Genomic DNA, 13,830 nt, shown 5'->3' on the forward strand with positions numbered 1-13,830 from the left:
GGGCCGGTCTGGGTGGGGGCAGGGACCCAGGCACCCATATGTCTTCACATGAAGGTGTAAAAGGCCTGACAGCTCCAAGGAGTTATGTGGGGGCGGGGAAGGAAGGGAGGTGTTGAAAGGAGTGGAACAAGGCAAAGGAAGTGTTGGTGAGGAATACCAAAAGGAAACTTCTCCTATTTCAGAGTTTTACCCAGAAGGAAGCTAGCTGGCAGCTACATCATAAAACCAAGGCCTGAGCGATTTGCCAGTAAATCTGAACCATGCATGTAAACAATTCAAATCATTCATTCCTTGAAATGTCTTTATAATACATCATTATGCAGAGTTGGGCACACCTCTAGTTCAAATTGCCCAAAGGGTGGTGGGGTAAAGGGTAGGGAATGGCAAGCGGAGGGAGGGGAAACAAATGAAGGGGCCATTGGAAAGTATAGCTGGGAGACAGAGAAAACGTCAGCCTGGAACACGAAAGGAAGCTACAGGCAGGTAATCAGACCATCCTCAATCAAAGTCACCATTTCTGGGGGAGGATGTCCTCAGAAATTCAGGCAAGACCTCTGTCATTACACACAAAAGTTTGATTAACCTGACCGTAGAAGATTAAGCCGTAAACAAAATAAAAACAAATAATCACTATCGGGAATACACCTCCAGTCTACTGTCCCAACAACAAACAGCTCCATCCTCTTCTATCTTTAAAGTCCTTAAAATATAGACAAGAATGTCAGAAAGGTACCCCCCTCCTCCTTTCTTAAGCCACTTCTGGGGCAGAAAGCCAAGTACATGGATGCCATGGATGAGCGTCAGGTAGAGGCAAGACTCCAAAGAGGGAACAGTAGAAAGACAAGGCAAGGGAGCAGAGTGCTGCGAAGGATGGGTTCCTGGAAGAATGAGAAACATGTTCACACCATTTGGCCATTTGTAAAAGGCTGTCATTTAACTTGACCTCCAGTCCTCCCAACTTGGTGAAGAAAGGAAGTTTTAGCCCTCTTTGTATGAAGGAGAGAAATTCAGCGACTTGACCAACGTCACACAGCTGGGTATTTGGAGACAGGGACAGGTCTTGAAAGCTGAGTCTAACTAATCAAATCCCCTGTTCCTTCTACTCTAATAGTCTTTGGAGTTACTGAACCCAAGGATTCAAGAAATGTTCCTCCTGGGTCTGTTAGTAATACACTGATGATTTCTGTAACTAAGATTTTCCTTCTTAGCCTTGATTCATTTTTTCACTCAGCCACAACTGAATCTCAACGAGAGCCAGGCCTTGATCTAGGAGTTGAAATTCACCTATGTGGGGATATCACATAGATGGCTCTTTGATGGTCAATCTCAAATGTCCCCTTTGCAGGTGGATATTTGGCCAGGCGACCTCAAGTGGCCCCCCTGGCATCCTTTCCTAGTGACAATTGTCTAATTTTCCCAGAATGTGTAAGACATCTGAAATGATGCAGATCCTATCTTTATCCATTGTTTTACTACTTGTCTTCTCTCTCTCTAGAAAATGAGGTCATTCAGAGCAAGGACCTTCTCTTATTCAAAGCTCTCTCCAACACTTAAAAGAGTTCCTGCCCAGAATAGATGCTTAAAAATATCTGTCCAATAAATGACACCGAAAATCACAGAGCACTTTTTCCAGTGCCTACTATGTGTCCAAAGCAGTATGAGGCTGTTTGCCTCAGCCCCAGTCCAAGGGGGCTTAAAATTTAATCAAGATTACATGTGTCTAAATAGAAAGTACATGAAGAAGACAGGATTTTAATAATGGTGGAGAAAGGACCTGGAAGAATTAAAGCTCAATTTGAAATGCCGGTATACTGTACCACTCAATGCAAGAACAAGGGCCATCTTGTGATATTAAAAGGTAACAAATTTAAAATGAATAAAAGGAAACACTTTTTTAAAACAGCATATAATCTACCTGTGGAATTCACTGCCGCAGGATATTATTGAGGCAAATAGTCTAGCGAGATTCAAGAAAGGATTAGACATTTATATGAATAGGAATAATATTGGCAGTTACACTAACTAGGTTAAAAAGTTACAAGGCATGTCCGTCCTGGGCTCCAGGGCATAACTGCTCACCAGCTGGGGTGAGGAAGGAATTTCCCCTTGTGATAGAGCATTGCATAATTGGCCAGATGCACAATGGCTGGTATTTTTGCAGTCTTCTGTAACAGAGGTAGAGACCACTGCCCAGGGGAAGTTTCTGCAGAAGTCAGACCAATGACCTCTTACCATGGTTATTTCTGTCTTCCTGTTATACAGTCCTGAATAGAAGGTAGAGAAAACACATAAATTTGGAGGGGATTTGTACCTGAAAATTTTTCAACTTCAGAAAACAGAAAAGGTAAAAATAACTTTCTTCTTTTTGCTGATGAAACTATTTCAGAAAATTAAATCATACTCTAGCTGTAATCTTATTAGTGGCATAGCCAACAGCTCTAGGAGGCTACCTGTGCAATTCCAAACCTCAGCAGGAGTCCTGGGAAAATCATGTGTGAGGGCATCATCCACCCATCTTTCACAGCCATCTAACACTACGCCTTCTGTGTGTGCACTTAACACATATGTGTTTAATGAAAGTGCATTTTTGCAGATGTGGGAGGAAACCTGTTCATAACACAGTCCATTCACATTGTGAAGCTTTTCTCTTTGTTAGAGAATCAGTTACACTGCCAGGTACTTCCTTTAATTCTTATAATGCATGATGCAAGTGCTCTAAGTCGCTTCAGTAGTGTCCAGCTCTTTGCAACCCTACAGACTATTGCCCACTAGGCTCCTCTGTCTATGGGTTTCTCCAGGCAAGAACCTTGGAGTGGGTTGCCAGGACCTACTCCAGGATCTTCCCAACCCAGGGATCGAACTCACGTCTCTGACATCTCCTGCAATGGCAGGCGGGTTCTTTACCACTAGTGCCATTTGGGAAGCACGTTAAAATGCATATTCTCCATTGTTTCTTCATCCTAACATGGAAAACCAAAAAGGCAGTTGTCAGCCATGCATTGGAATACAAGTCTCCTTAATAACATGTGATCACATTAAAGAAAACATCAAACTAAATTATTCATTATACTAACTTACTTTACAAATCTTAGCTATGCAGGTGTAGACAAGACTCTGAAGAAACGGTATCAGTGTTTGAATGATTTAAGAAAGAATACCTCCCATATTGCGGGACAAAGAACATTCTGCAAGCCAAAACATAAAGGGTAATTTTAATTTAAATCCTCAAACCAGAAATGAATCCAAAAGCTTTCAAAGATCTCTAAATAAGAGTACATAGATATACAATAAAATGTATAAATGGTAATAAGATGGGATCTTGTTACTCACGGATTCCTCATCTGTATGTTCACTCAATCAAAATTTGATCTGCAATTAGATGAATCTGTGGATTCAGTACCCACTGGTATGGAAGGCTAATTGTACTACATCAACTTATATAAGGGGTTTGAGCATCTGCAGATTTTGTTATCCTCAGAAATCCAGGAAACTATCCCAGATGGAGACTGAGAAACAACTCTATTAGTGTTTTTTTTCTGGAGAGAGAAAATCAGAGATGGATACTAGTTCTCATTAGTATTTTAAAATATGTTCTTATACAAGGTATGTTAAGAATCACTGGTCTAGGACCCAGCCTACAAGTAAATTCTCAGGTCACTTTGTACACAATCTTTTCCATCTGTGTACAAAAATTGCTCTCATGAGATTTGCTTCCTTACACTGGCAGAATAATATCATTAATACTTAGATTCTCTTAGTAGAAAATCAGACACATCGGATCTAATTCCCATCCAGAGGAAAGACCTTAAACATTTAAGGGTTGTTTTAGGCAGCTACCTGTCATTTTATTTAGTGTAGGATGAGTCTTTTAAAGTTTGAATGCTTTCTCTTGGTTTAAGTTTTCCTACTTACTTTTTTGTGTTATTACCATTAAGAATAGGGCTTGTCAGATTTTTGATTATTGGTGTTGGGTTGTTTTTGATTTGGGGTGTTTTTTTCTCTATTTTTGGTGGCTGATGTTTGTTTTTTACTTGAAATTAATGTCATAGCACAAGGACTTGTATGTTGTAGAAGGTCTGTTGGCCAACTAGGATGGGGTTCAAATTTCACCCTAGAAGTGTTACTTCAGATAAACCAATTCCTATGACTCTCTTTCCTCATATGTAAACTGGAGCTATAATAAATTTGGCTTAATCTGATGAACAGATTAAAGGAGACATGACTATAATGCATTTGCCACATTGCCTACCATCAGTTCAGTTCAGCTCAGTCGCTCAGTCATGTCCAACTCTCTGTAACCCCATGAATCGCAGCACGGCCTCCCTGTCCATCACCAACTCCCTGAATTTACCCAAACTCATGTCCATCATATCAGACAATAAATTTTATCTATTTTATAACTGTGGATATTTTGCCTATGTATTTGTAATCATTAAGAATGCATATCCTATTTCCATGTTATTATATCAGTTGCATAACAGTAAATTAAAGAAAATATTTTATACTTCCATTTCCCATATTGTTAGGTTTATATTAGGTTCTAACTATTGTAAGCAATTGTTTGATGAACATCTTCAAGCATTATCTTTTTGGTGCTGAGAACAGACTCCTAGAAGTAAAATCAGTTAGTCAACGGTTACAAAAAAAGCCAGTGGCTCTTGACACATGTGATCAATTGAGTTTCCAAAAGGGGTTTTGCAAATGTACCCCCATCTCAGCCATATAGAAGTGTCAGTTTCACAGCTCTTTGGTGAACAACGGGAATTACTATTTACCAGTAACAAAATGAAAGAATAATAATAATGAAAAGACTCTGTACAAGCAAGCTCTGGTGTTTCCAGATCTCAGAAAATAAATATTCTGTGAGTGGCACAAATTTCCATTGCTTCAACAGCAGCAAGTTTCTTTCTAAGTGTTTTCTCAAAGTGTCGTATATAACCTCTCAGAAACTTTTCAGCCCACAGTCACACACCTTGTAGTTTTCAGGCTGAGTGAAGTCACAGAGGGGAAGGCGCAGTTTCCTGGTTTTCCTGCCAGCTGTCCAGTGGTCCCATGAAAACCAGCGATTCAGCTGTCGCCACTAGCATGAAGGCACTGCACGCAGGACCATTCCCAGAGGAAATGGGACCTGGTGAGACTCATATATAAATATTTGCTTGCAAGGTGGAATACTGGAGAGTGACACAGCCCCATCTGACCACAAAACCTGGAAGGTGTAACCCAAGGAGGCATATCACCTGAGCCTTGAAAGGGATAATCTGAGGAGGAACAGTTGGTTTGTGCAGCTTTGCTAGAGACCTAAATAATAGCGGGGTTTGTGGGAAAGAAAAGAAAGAGAATACTTTGGCCTTGGTGGCGAGTTACTGCATGTGAGAGCTGAGGGATTGACAACATCGAAATGGAAATATTCTAACTCGAGGTGACCAAATAGAGGCTTTTTCTTCCCTTTCCACATCAGTGTCCTGCTGACCCCCTCTTTCTCTTTAAACAAATCTTGAGGAGCCCCAAGTTTCATTTGAAATCTGTGTGGGCATCGTTCTAACAAGAAAACATCTGACCTCCCTGCTCATCCACACCAAACTCTTCAACAAGAAATCTCTTTTAAGATGCTATCACTTAGGAGGCTAGTTCAGCAGCATCTCCTGGCTCACTCACAATGCAATAGTCACAGAAAAAGTACAAATCAGAGTTGGGCTCTTTTGACATTTATAGATGGTGTGGCGTTATTTGTTAAATTCCAAAACCTGGTGTTGGGTAAACAGGCTAAAAGGATTAGTGACTCCAAAGGTGGGGATCATTGGCATGGACGCCTGCACACCTGGGTATGAAGTGCACCCAAAAACAAGCAACATGGTAGAAGGGATAAAGACTCAGCCTCCCATTGCTACTACCTGTGTGACCCTACACAGCAGTGAACCTCTCTGGGCCTTTGTTTCTACTCTGTTAAATGGAGACAGCAACACCTGCCATGCCGAGTTATATCAGGAAAGTGCCAGCTCCCAGTATAGGGGAGATCTTTATGTCCACAGGCTTCCCTGGTGGCTCAGAGGGTAAAGCGTCTGCCTGCAATGCCGGAGACTTGAGTTTGATCCACGGGTTGGGAAGATCCCCAAGGAAATGGCAACCCACTCCAGTACTCTTGTCTGGAAAATTCCACGGACAGTGGAGCCTGGTAGGCTACAGCCCACGGGATCGCAAAGAGTCACACATGACTGAGCAACTTCACTTTGTGTCCACACATGTGTCCACATGCATATGTGAGTACATGTGTATGTGCACTTGAGTTTTTGAAAATCAATTACTCCTCTCCCTCTTTACAGCTCACAAGGTGAGTTTTGAAAAGTCAATCAAGAAAGGAAGGAGAGAAACATATTTTCCTCTCCAAGAAAAATCAATTAAATGTCAAATATGAACTGTTCCTGGGAGTAAATTTTTTTAATGAGTTAAAGGCTTGCCCATTACAGACCTCCAATATGTAATTTCTAAGAAAGGACCAGGTAATATTTTTTTTAATTAAGTGGAAGATAAAATGCTCGAACCAGTGGATCCATTCAGAAACCACTTTTTTAGCCATTTTCCGGAGCTTCCCGATTGCATCATGCCTTTTAAGAGGCCTGATTTAATAGCACTTTACTTTAAACCTTCATTTGTGAAAAGCACTGATTTATGATAGGGCTGATTAAAACAATGTTATCTTAAGCAATAATGATTTCAATTATTGGACTTTCACCAATGGGCATTATTCTGACTTACTCTCCATTCTTTCCCCATTTTGATTCACTGTGAGAATAGATGTAATTTTGAAAAGGTCCAGCACAAACGTAATATCAGAAAGGTATAGACAGATGGACTGCTGTACTCTTTTTGATGATGTGAGGGTGTTGCATTTTCATATGCTTTGACAAACTAGAGCCCCGGTGGGCTCCTATCCAATATCATGAGGATTATCCACAACTCCAAGACCACTCTAACGCCCCTGGAGCACAGACAAGTCATAGCAATGAATGTAGTAAAGACCAACCCTCCAAGCTTAGTACCTAGAAGTGTGCTTTCTCTTTTCATGGACCTGGAGAAAACAGTTAAGCCCACACTCAGATCTTTAACCCCATTTGAAGCTAGCATTGATGCAAAGCAGACCAAAGATTCCCTCCTGATCTGAGAGCCTGTCCCGTGGACCAGGCTGGTAAATTAAAAAGTGAAACTGGCCTGGAGTCATATGCTAGGGAATGGTGGCAACTTGGAAGGAACCCTGTGTAATGCGGGCAGCTGCTCCTGGGCCTCAGCTAAGTGTCACCACGTGCAGCTGGGGCCCAAAGCCTGCCACATCTTAGGTGTCCAAAGAATCCAGAAAGCCACACTGCTATGTGAAGCTGAAGTTTCTCCCTTTCTGAAGATTAGACGAGCACTGGCCAAACTGAGCCTAGAGGCCAACTCTGCTCGGATTCCTAGTGGTCAATCCATCTAATTATTGGGGGGGAAATATGCCACACCTTTTAAAAGTTAACACAGTGTTTTTATTCCACTATTTCGCAAACATTTAACAGAAATATATCATGTGCGAAGAACTACATGCTGGGTGAAAGTGAAAGTGAAAGTCGCTCAGTCCTGTCCAACTCTTTGTCACCCCATGGACTGTATAGTCCATGGAATTCTCCAGGCCAGAATACTGGAGTGGGTAGCCTTTCCCTTCTTCAGGGGATCTTCCCAACCCAGGGATCGAACCCAAATCTCCTGCATTGCAGGTGGATTCTTTACCAGCTGAGATACAAGGGAAGCCTGGTTACTGGGAAGCAAAAAGAGAACAGTACCTTTTATCTGCCATCAAGGAACTGACAGTCTAGCATTTATATATAGGAACTATGGAGGGCTTCCCTGGTGGCTCAGCTGGTAAAGAATTCACCTGAAATATAGGAGACCCTGATTCGATTCCTGGGCTGGGAAGATCTGCTGGAGAAGGGATAAGCTAACCACTCCAGTATTCTTGGGCTTCCCTGGTGGCTCAGCTGGTAAAGAATCTGCCCACAATGCAGGAGACCTGAGCTCGATCCCTGGGTTGGGAAGATCCCCTGGAGAAGGGAAAGGCTACCCACTCCAGTATCCTGGCCTGGAGAATTTCATGGACTATACAGTCCCAAAGAGTCAGACATCACTGAGCGACTTTCACTTTTCATGGAGGATTTAGGGTTTAAAATTTTGAGAAGAAATAACCTAACATTGGGGCTCAATCTATCACATTCCTTTTTGGTATTTAGTTCCCTTGTTATGTTTTAATTAAGTTAGTTTGTCCCTACATTCTGCTTTGAAGCTCTCTTTGAATTTGAGGACTACTGCCAGGATTACTAAAGTCCATGTTGGGTGTCTTCCTATTAAAACTCCAACAATGATTGGAAGGGAAAATTCCAATTGTATCTTGACAGTTCATCGCCATCAAATCAACTTTACAGATTTCTTAGTTTGGTGCTGTTAACTGGACACTTGCATCATTTGAATCTAGCTAGTCTATGCTGCTATAGTATTTATGAGAGCTGACCAGCAGATGCTTATGTATTAATCCCTCTGGAAAATCACCTCAATAACTTTTTTAACTTTTGGTGGGGGAAGGGGGGAATTATAGAAATCCCAAGACACAAATGAAAGCATCTGGCTCCAACCAGTAGAATTTTCAGTTTCAGATTTGAAAAATGATGCACTTAATTGCTTTACAGAAGAAAATCAGATCAAAGTTAAGATTCTTCTTTTTAAACTTTGTAATTATTTCTCAGACTCCTACTTGAAATGCCTTAAAATACTTCCATTGAAATGTATATGGCTTTTCTCCTCTTTCTTTTGAATTTGCTTTGACTTTGCTGGGTTGCCCCGCCCTCTTTGATGGCACAGCCTGAAAGAAAAGTCCTGAAACATCACCATCACCGGCATGATACAGAAAGAGACAAAACCGGTGGGGCATGGTGCTAAGAGCCGGGCATTGCACGGATTTAAAAACAGCATTTGATACATTATGCTGCTCAAAATCAGGCAATTATGGGAGGTGTCATTTCCTTGCTTGCTTTAGAATTCCCGGTCAACCTTTTGCCTACAGATCCCCTTTCCATCCTCCCTTTCTCAGCCTGTCCCCTAGCAAGCTCGTGTACAGCTTCTCAGGGAGCACTGAATCACGGGTAGCAACCTCTGCCTGCTGTGGGTACCAGGTGTTGGGGCGCATCTGACCCTTTGCACTTGTTTAACACAGGCAATTCTTACAAGGTCACTGACTTTCTTAGTTGAGGCTACTTTGCTGACTCATTTCCAAACACGTTATGTGACGGATGAAGGAGAAGAGACAGAGGAGCTGACTTCCCCAGGTCACGCGGTTAGCACTTAGGACTTCCTTGCCGTGTTCCTCTCTCTGCAACTCACAGTCACAGTACAGTAAGAACCACGTCTCAAACAGAAATTTACTTTGGCTTCACAATAAAAACTAACGTTCGCTAAAAGTGTGGATGGGCTCCGTTTTGTGCCAAGAGCTTGCCCATCAAAGGCAGAGACTCAGCAATAACTGGGAAGCAGTCTAATCCTGAGCCGATCGCCTGTTGATAATCCATCCTCCCTGAGTTGATGCCCAGACAGATCACTGACTGAACGTTGCCTAGACTGTAAGTGGAGGAACCTTAGAGCTTTCTTCCTAACTTTTGTTTTACAGAGGAGGAAATCGAGGCCCCTAAAAACCTTAAAAGCTAATTCACCCCAGAGGCAGATCTAGAACCCATGATGCTGATCACTGAGCTGTGTTCACTTCGATGCCTCCACCTAATTCCAACTGCAACCTAACATGGGAGCCCAACCTGTCACATGGATTACCCATACCTCCTCTGTCATCCTTCAGGTAAGTTAGTTTGTCCCTGTGCTCTGCTTTGAAGCTTGTGATTTAACTTGAGAACTAGTTCCATGAATACTAACCTTCATGTAAGGTCCACTCCGTTAAAATCCCCAACAATCAGACAGTAGTTCTGGGACCCAGAGTTTAGCGTGCAGTGACCGGCACAGTATACACATGGGCCCCAAGGGGCGGAGATTGGAGAAGCCTCAGGAAAGAGGAGCAGATGATGAATGCAATCTCCATTCCCAGCTCTTGAGTCCCGCCAAGCACTGGGCTAAAACGTGGAAAGTGACAAGTACACAGAACAGCATACACCCATAGCTCTGACTTTTTCAAGACAAACACAGAGAAGTGGAATAATAGAGACTAAGATACTGAGGTTAGTGTCTGTACCTTTACCAGACTAGTGGGTTTTTAAGGCTTCCTATAGATATATTTAAAATAGTAGCTGCAGTTTATATATCTTTTCAATGACCTTGTAAATCAACAGTATTCAGTAATCTTAGCTGAAACTATAAATGGCTGCTGGACCCATTAAAGAAGAAAGTTAGATCTTCTATTTTTTTAAATGTGGTCTTCCAGGAAGCTGCCTCTGGACATAAGTACAGAAAATTAACACAATAAGTAAAGCATTATAGAACAGCTATTAACTGATTACACTAATAAAAACCAAATGGGGACCTTAATGCTGCTCCTCTGGGAGAGAAGGACAGATAAAATAAACAACAGGAAAAGAATATGGAGTAAAGGAAATTGATTTTAAACAATAATAATACAGAAACCTCCCACCACGTAAAAAAAAAAAAAAAAAAAAATCAGATCTCTAACTTCACTTTGGGAAAGAGAAAAGAAAGTTTTCACTCTGCCTTGGCAAAGGCTCAAGTTTGATACTAATAAGCATGTTCTCTAGGCTAACAAATAGGAAAAGCGAAGACATGCTGACAAGGAAGTCCTTAAATGCCAGGCACATGGCCACAAGGACTATCTACTGTATTAACAAAACAAGGATCCCTTCTGGTCCCCCTTCGTGGAAGAGGAAATCTAAACATTTGGAGCCCCTGCTTCATCAAGGTGGGATAAAAGTTTGATTCCAGTGATATTTGGCATTCACGGAAAAGATCACACCAGACAGAAGAGAAGAAACAAATGTAACAGTGTCTGTCTCCTTGGGAGGTGGTGGTGGGCAGGCACAGTTTAAGAATGCACCCCTAGGTAAGCACCGACTATTAGCTAAGTCCTAAAGTCCTTGGGTGGACTTGGGGTTAACTATGTAGAAATTTATAGTAAATAAGGGTATCTTCTTTCCATTTTGTTACCTATAATGTGGCCCAAATCCTTCCCTTCAAACCTAGCCAGAAGCCAACAGTTTGTCTCAGTAAGTGCCAAGCGTCCTCCAAAATGCCTTATACATGTTGTCTCTCATCCCCGTATTACGTTTGCAAGGCAGGCAATGGCCCAAAATTAAGAGTTGAAGAAATGAAGACTCAGGGTGATTCAGAGACCAACTCCATCCCCATCTTACAGGGCCTCACCCTTCGTCCTCCCCATAGGTAACCCCAGGCAAGATCCCCAACTATCACTCTTACTCTTTTCCTCTTATTTTCACACTTTGTTCTAACCAGTGGAACCCAGGGAGCCAAGTCTTTTTGCATGGCATATGCAAAATCCACGTTATTTTTACTTTTCACTGGCAAAAAGTCAGCAAATTCAAACGAAATGATAATTTCTATGTGAGAAAATAGTTTAGCGTTTTCTTTAAATGCAAACTTAAAAAAAAAAAAAATCTTACACAAGACTCTAACTTCTAAGTTGGCAGAAAATGGCCTGGCAGCTTCATGGGAAGCACTAAGTAAAACAATAGTGGTTTAGATGTGTTGGTCTGAGAACTGAAGGTGAACTTTCCCACAGTGAAATGTGGGTGTTTAGACTAGGTAGGTAAGTGATGAGATTGTCTATATAGAGACAAAACACTTGTGTATTAAGACTTGTTCAGTACTGGGCAGAAAGGGCTGCGAGATATACATTGAGACCAGTGGACAGAAGGTTTAGGAAAGGAGATCGAAATTTGAAGCCTTGAACACATCCTAAAAGCCAGAGCCCTTCCAAAATACATTATATTCAAGCCATTATACATGGTAGTAAAATACTTTAGGCATTCTGAATAAAGAATAATTTAAATACTGTGGAAGTTGACTCTTGTAAAAAGATTGGGAAAATGAAGAAATTATATAATTTGAAGGAAAGGGACAAAATTATTATCTGTAGAAGAATCCATTGGCAAATTCTTTTGAATAAGAAACCAGTAAAGGGGGGAAATACAAAATAAAAATGCATAAGTAAATCATTTTCCTCAGAAAACAGTTATAGGATTTAACAGAGAAATTGTATTCACAGTAGCAGTGAATCAATTTGACACCATGCACATTGAAAAATGCATGAAGAAACTACAACTTTAACAGGAGTTCACATGAAAAAAATAAATGAGAAGACTTGCTTTACTTCTAAATGAAAAAACTCGGTATTAAAGACTTCAAATCCTCACACACTGCTGTATCAATTGTCTTCTCTTACATTTTGAACTTGATGAGTTCTTATGGGATAACAAATAGGGAGGCATAACCCAGAAAACTAATCGTAATGAAGGAAAAAAAAAACAAAGTGCATCTTTGGATATGAAAGCATATCCTTAAATTGTGATTAAAAAAAAAAAAGCAGGGTTTTGGCAAACGAAGTGATGAAGACAGAAAGATAATGAATAAAATTCTAAAATACAGAAATAGGTCTAATAAATAGCAACATTTAGATCAGTGAGGAAATAGATTCTTATCACACAGAGCAAATATATGAGAGATTTAAGTGTTTTTTTTTTTCCTTTAAATAACAAAAGCCACAAAAATACTAGTAGAAAATACGGGTTAATATTTCTCTGACCCTGAGATGTTCAAGGCCTTTCTAAGCAGAAAAGCAGAGGAAGAAAGACTAAATGAAAATAGTTATGTATTTAAATTGATAAACATATACATTAAAAATCCATTAACAATTTAAAAAATCGAGTGACAACATGGAGAAATGTTTGCAATGGGCAAGAGTGAAAGGGTTAATAAATGCACTATGTAAAGAATTTTTACATCTTTAACATGTAAAGATCTAACACCATTAAAAAATTAAATACAACTTTTCCAATTTTAAATAAATAGAAATTAAAATAACAGGCAAATAACATGCATACAAAACAAGACAGCCAATAAACTTGAAGTTAGCAACACAAATAATCAAGGAAATAAAGATCACAGTAGGATCTAAGTATCTCAGTTTGGGAAGAATTAATGATGGTTTGTGAGTTCTGGATTCTCTTTCATGGCAGGTAGGAATATAAACTGGCATAAATACTTCAGAGGGCAACTCTGCAAATTATAGCCCCCTAAAAAGGTTTTGACCAAGGAATTTCACTCACAGTTATTTTCAGAGTGAACAGAGATGCACACAAACATTTTAAAATGCAAAAATTTACAACGTTCCATGAATATCTAACTAGAGTTCAAATGAATTCACCATCAAATAAGGAATTATGATGCCAACATAAAAATCGTGTTTTATAATAGTTTTAATAACCCTTGCAAAGATCTCTTAGGACTAGTCAGATAGGAAAACCAGATTCTAAAACAGTGGATGACACCAGGGCCTCAGTTGTACTTTTCCAACATACGAATATATGCATGTAAGAAAGCAGAGGAAAAAGATGAGAAAATGTGTATCCACGTACTGACAATGACATACACAAGCGGCGGGACTAGAAGAATTATTGACTTCTCCTTGCTTTTCTGTAATTTCCGAATGTTCTGCGATGAATGTGTATTTATTTATTCATTTTTTAATTGGCCAGGTGGCTCTGCTTGCGGGATCTTAGTTGCCCAGTCAGGAGTTGTAACCACTGGACTGCCAGGGAATTCCAGGATGTGTGTTATCTTTTTGCA

At 40.4% G+C, this 13,830-nt stretch overlaps 1 long non-coding RNA gene across 1 annotated transcript in view; it reads right to left on the reverse strand.

The window, feature by feature from the left end:
* The window catches only part of LOC145528367 (uncharacterized), a 55,966-nt gene that overhangs the window by 14,331 nt on the left and 27,805 nt on the right, over positions 1 to 13,830 (reverse strand). The gene's annotated exons all lie outside the window — the stretch shown is intronic.

This window comes from Giraffa tippelskirchi, chromosome 12 (genome assembly GCF_054371585.1).
Source record: "Giraffa tippelskirchi isolate mGirTip1 chromosome 12, T2T-mGirTip1v1.2.pri, whole genome shotgun sequence".
NCBI classification, from domain to species: domain Eukaryota; kingdom Metazoa; phylum Chordata; class Mammalia; order Artiodactyla; family Giraffidae; genus Giraffa; species Giraffa tippelskirchi.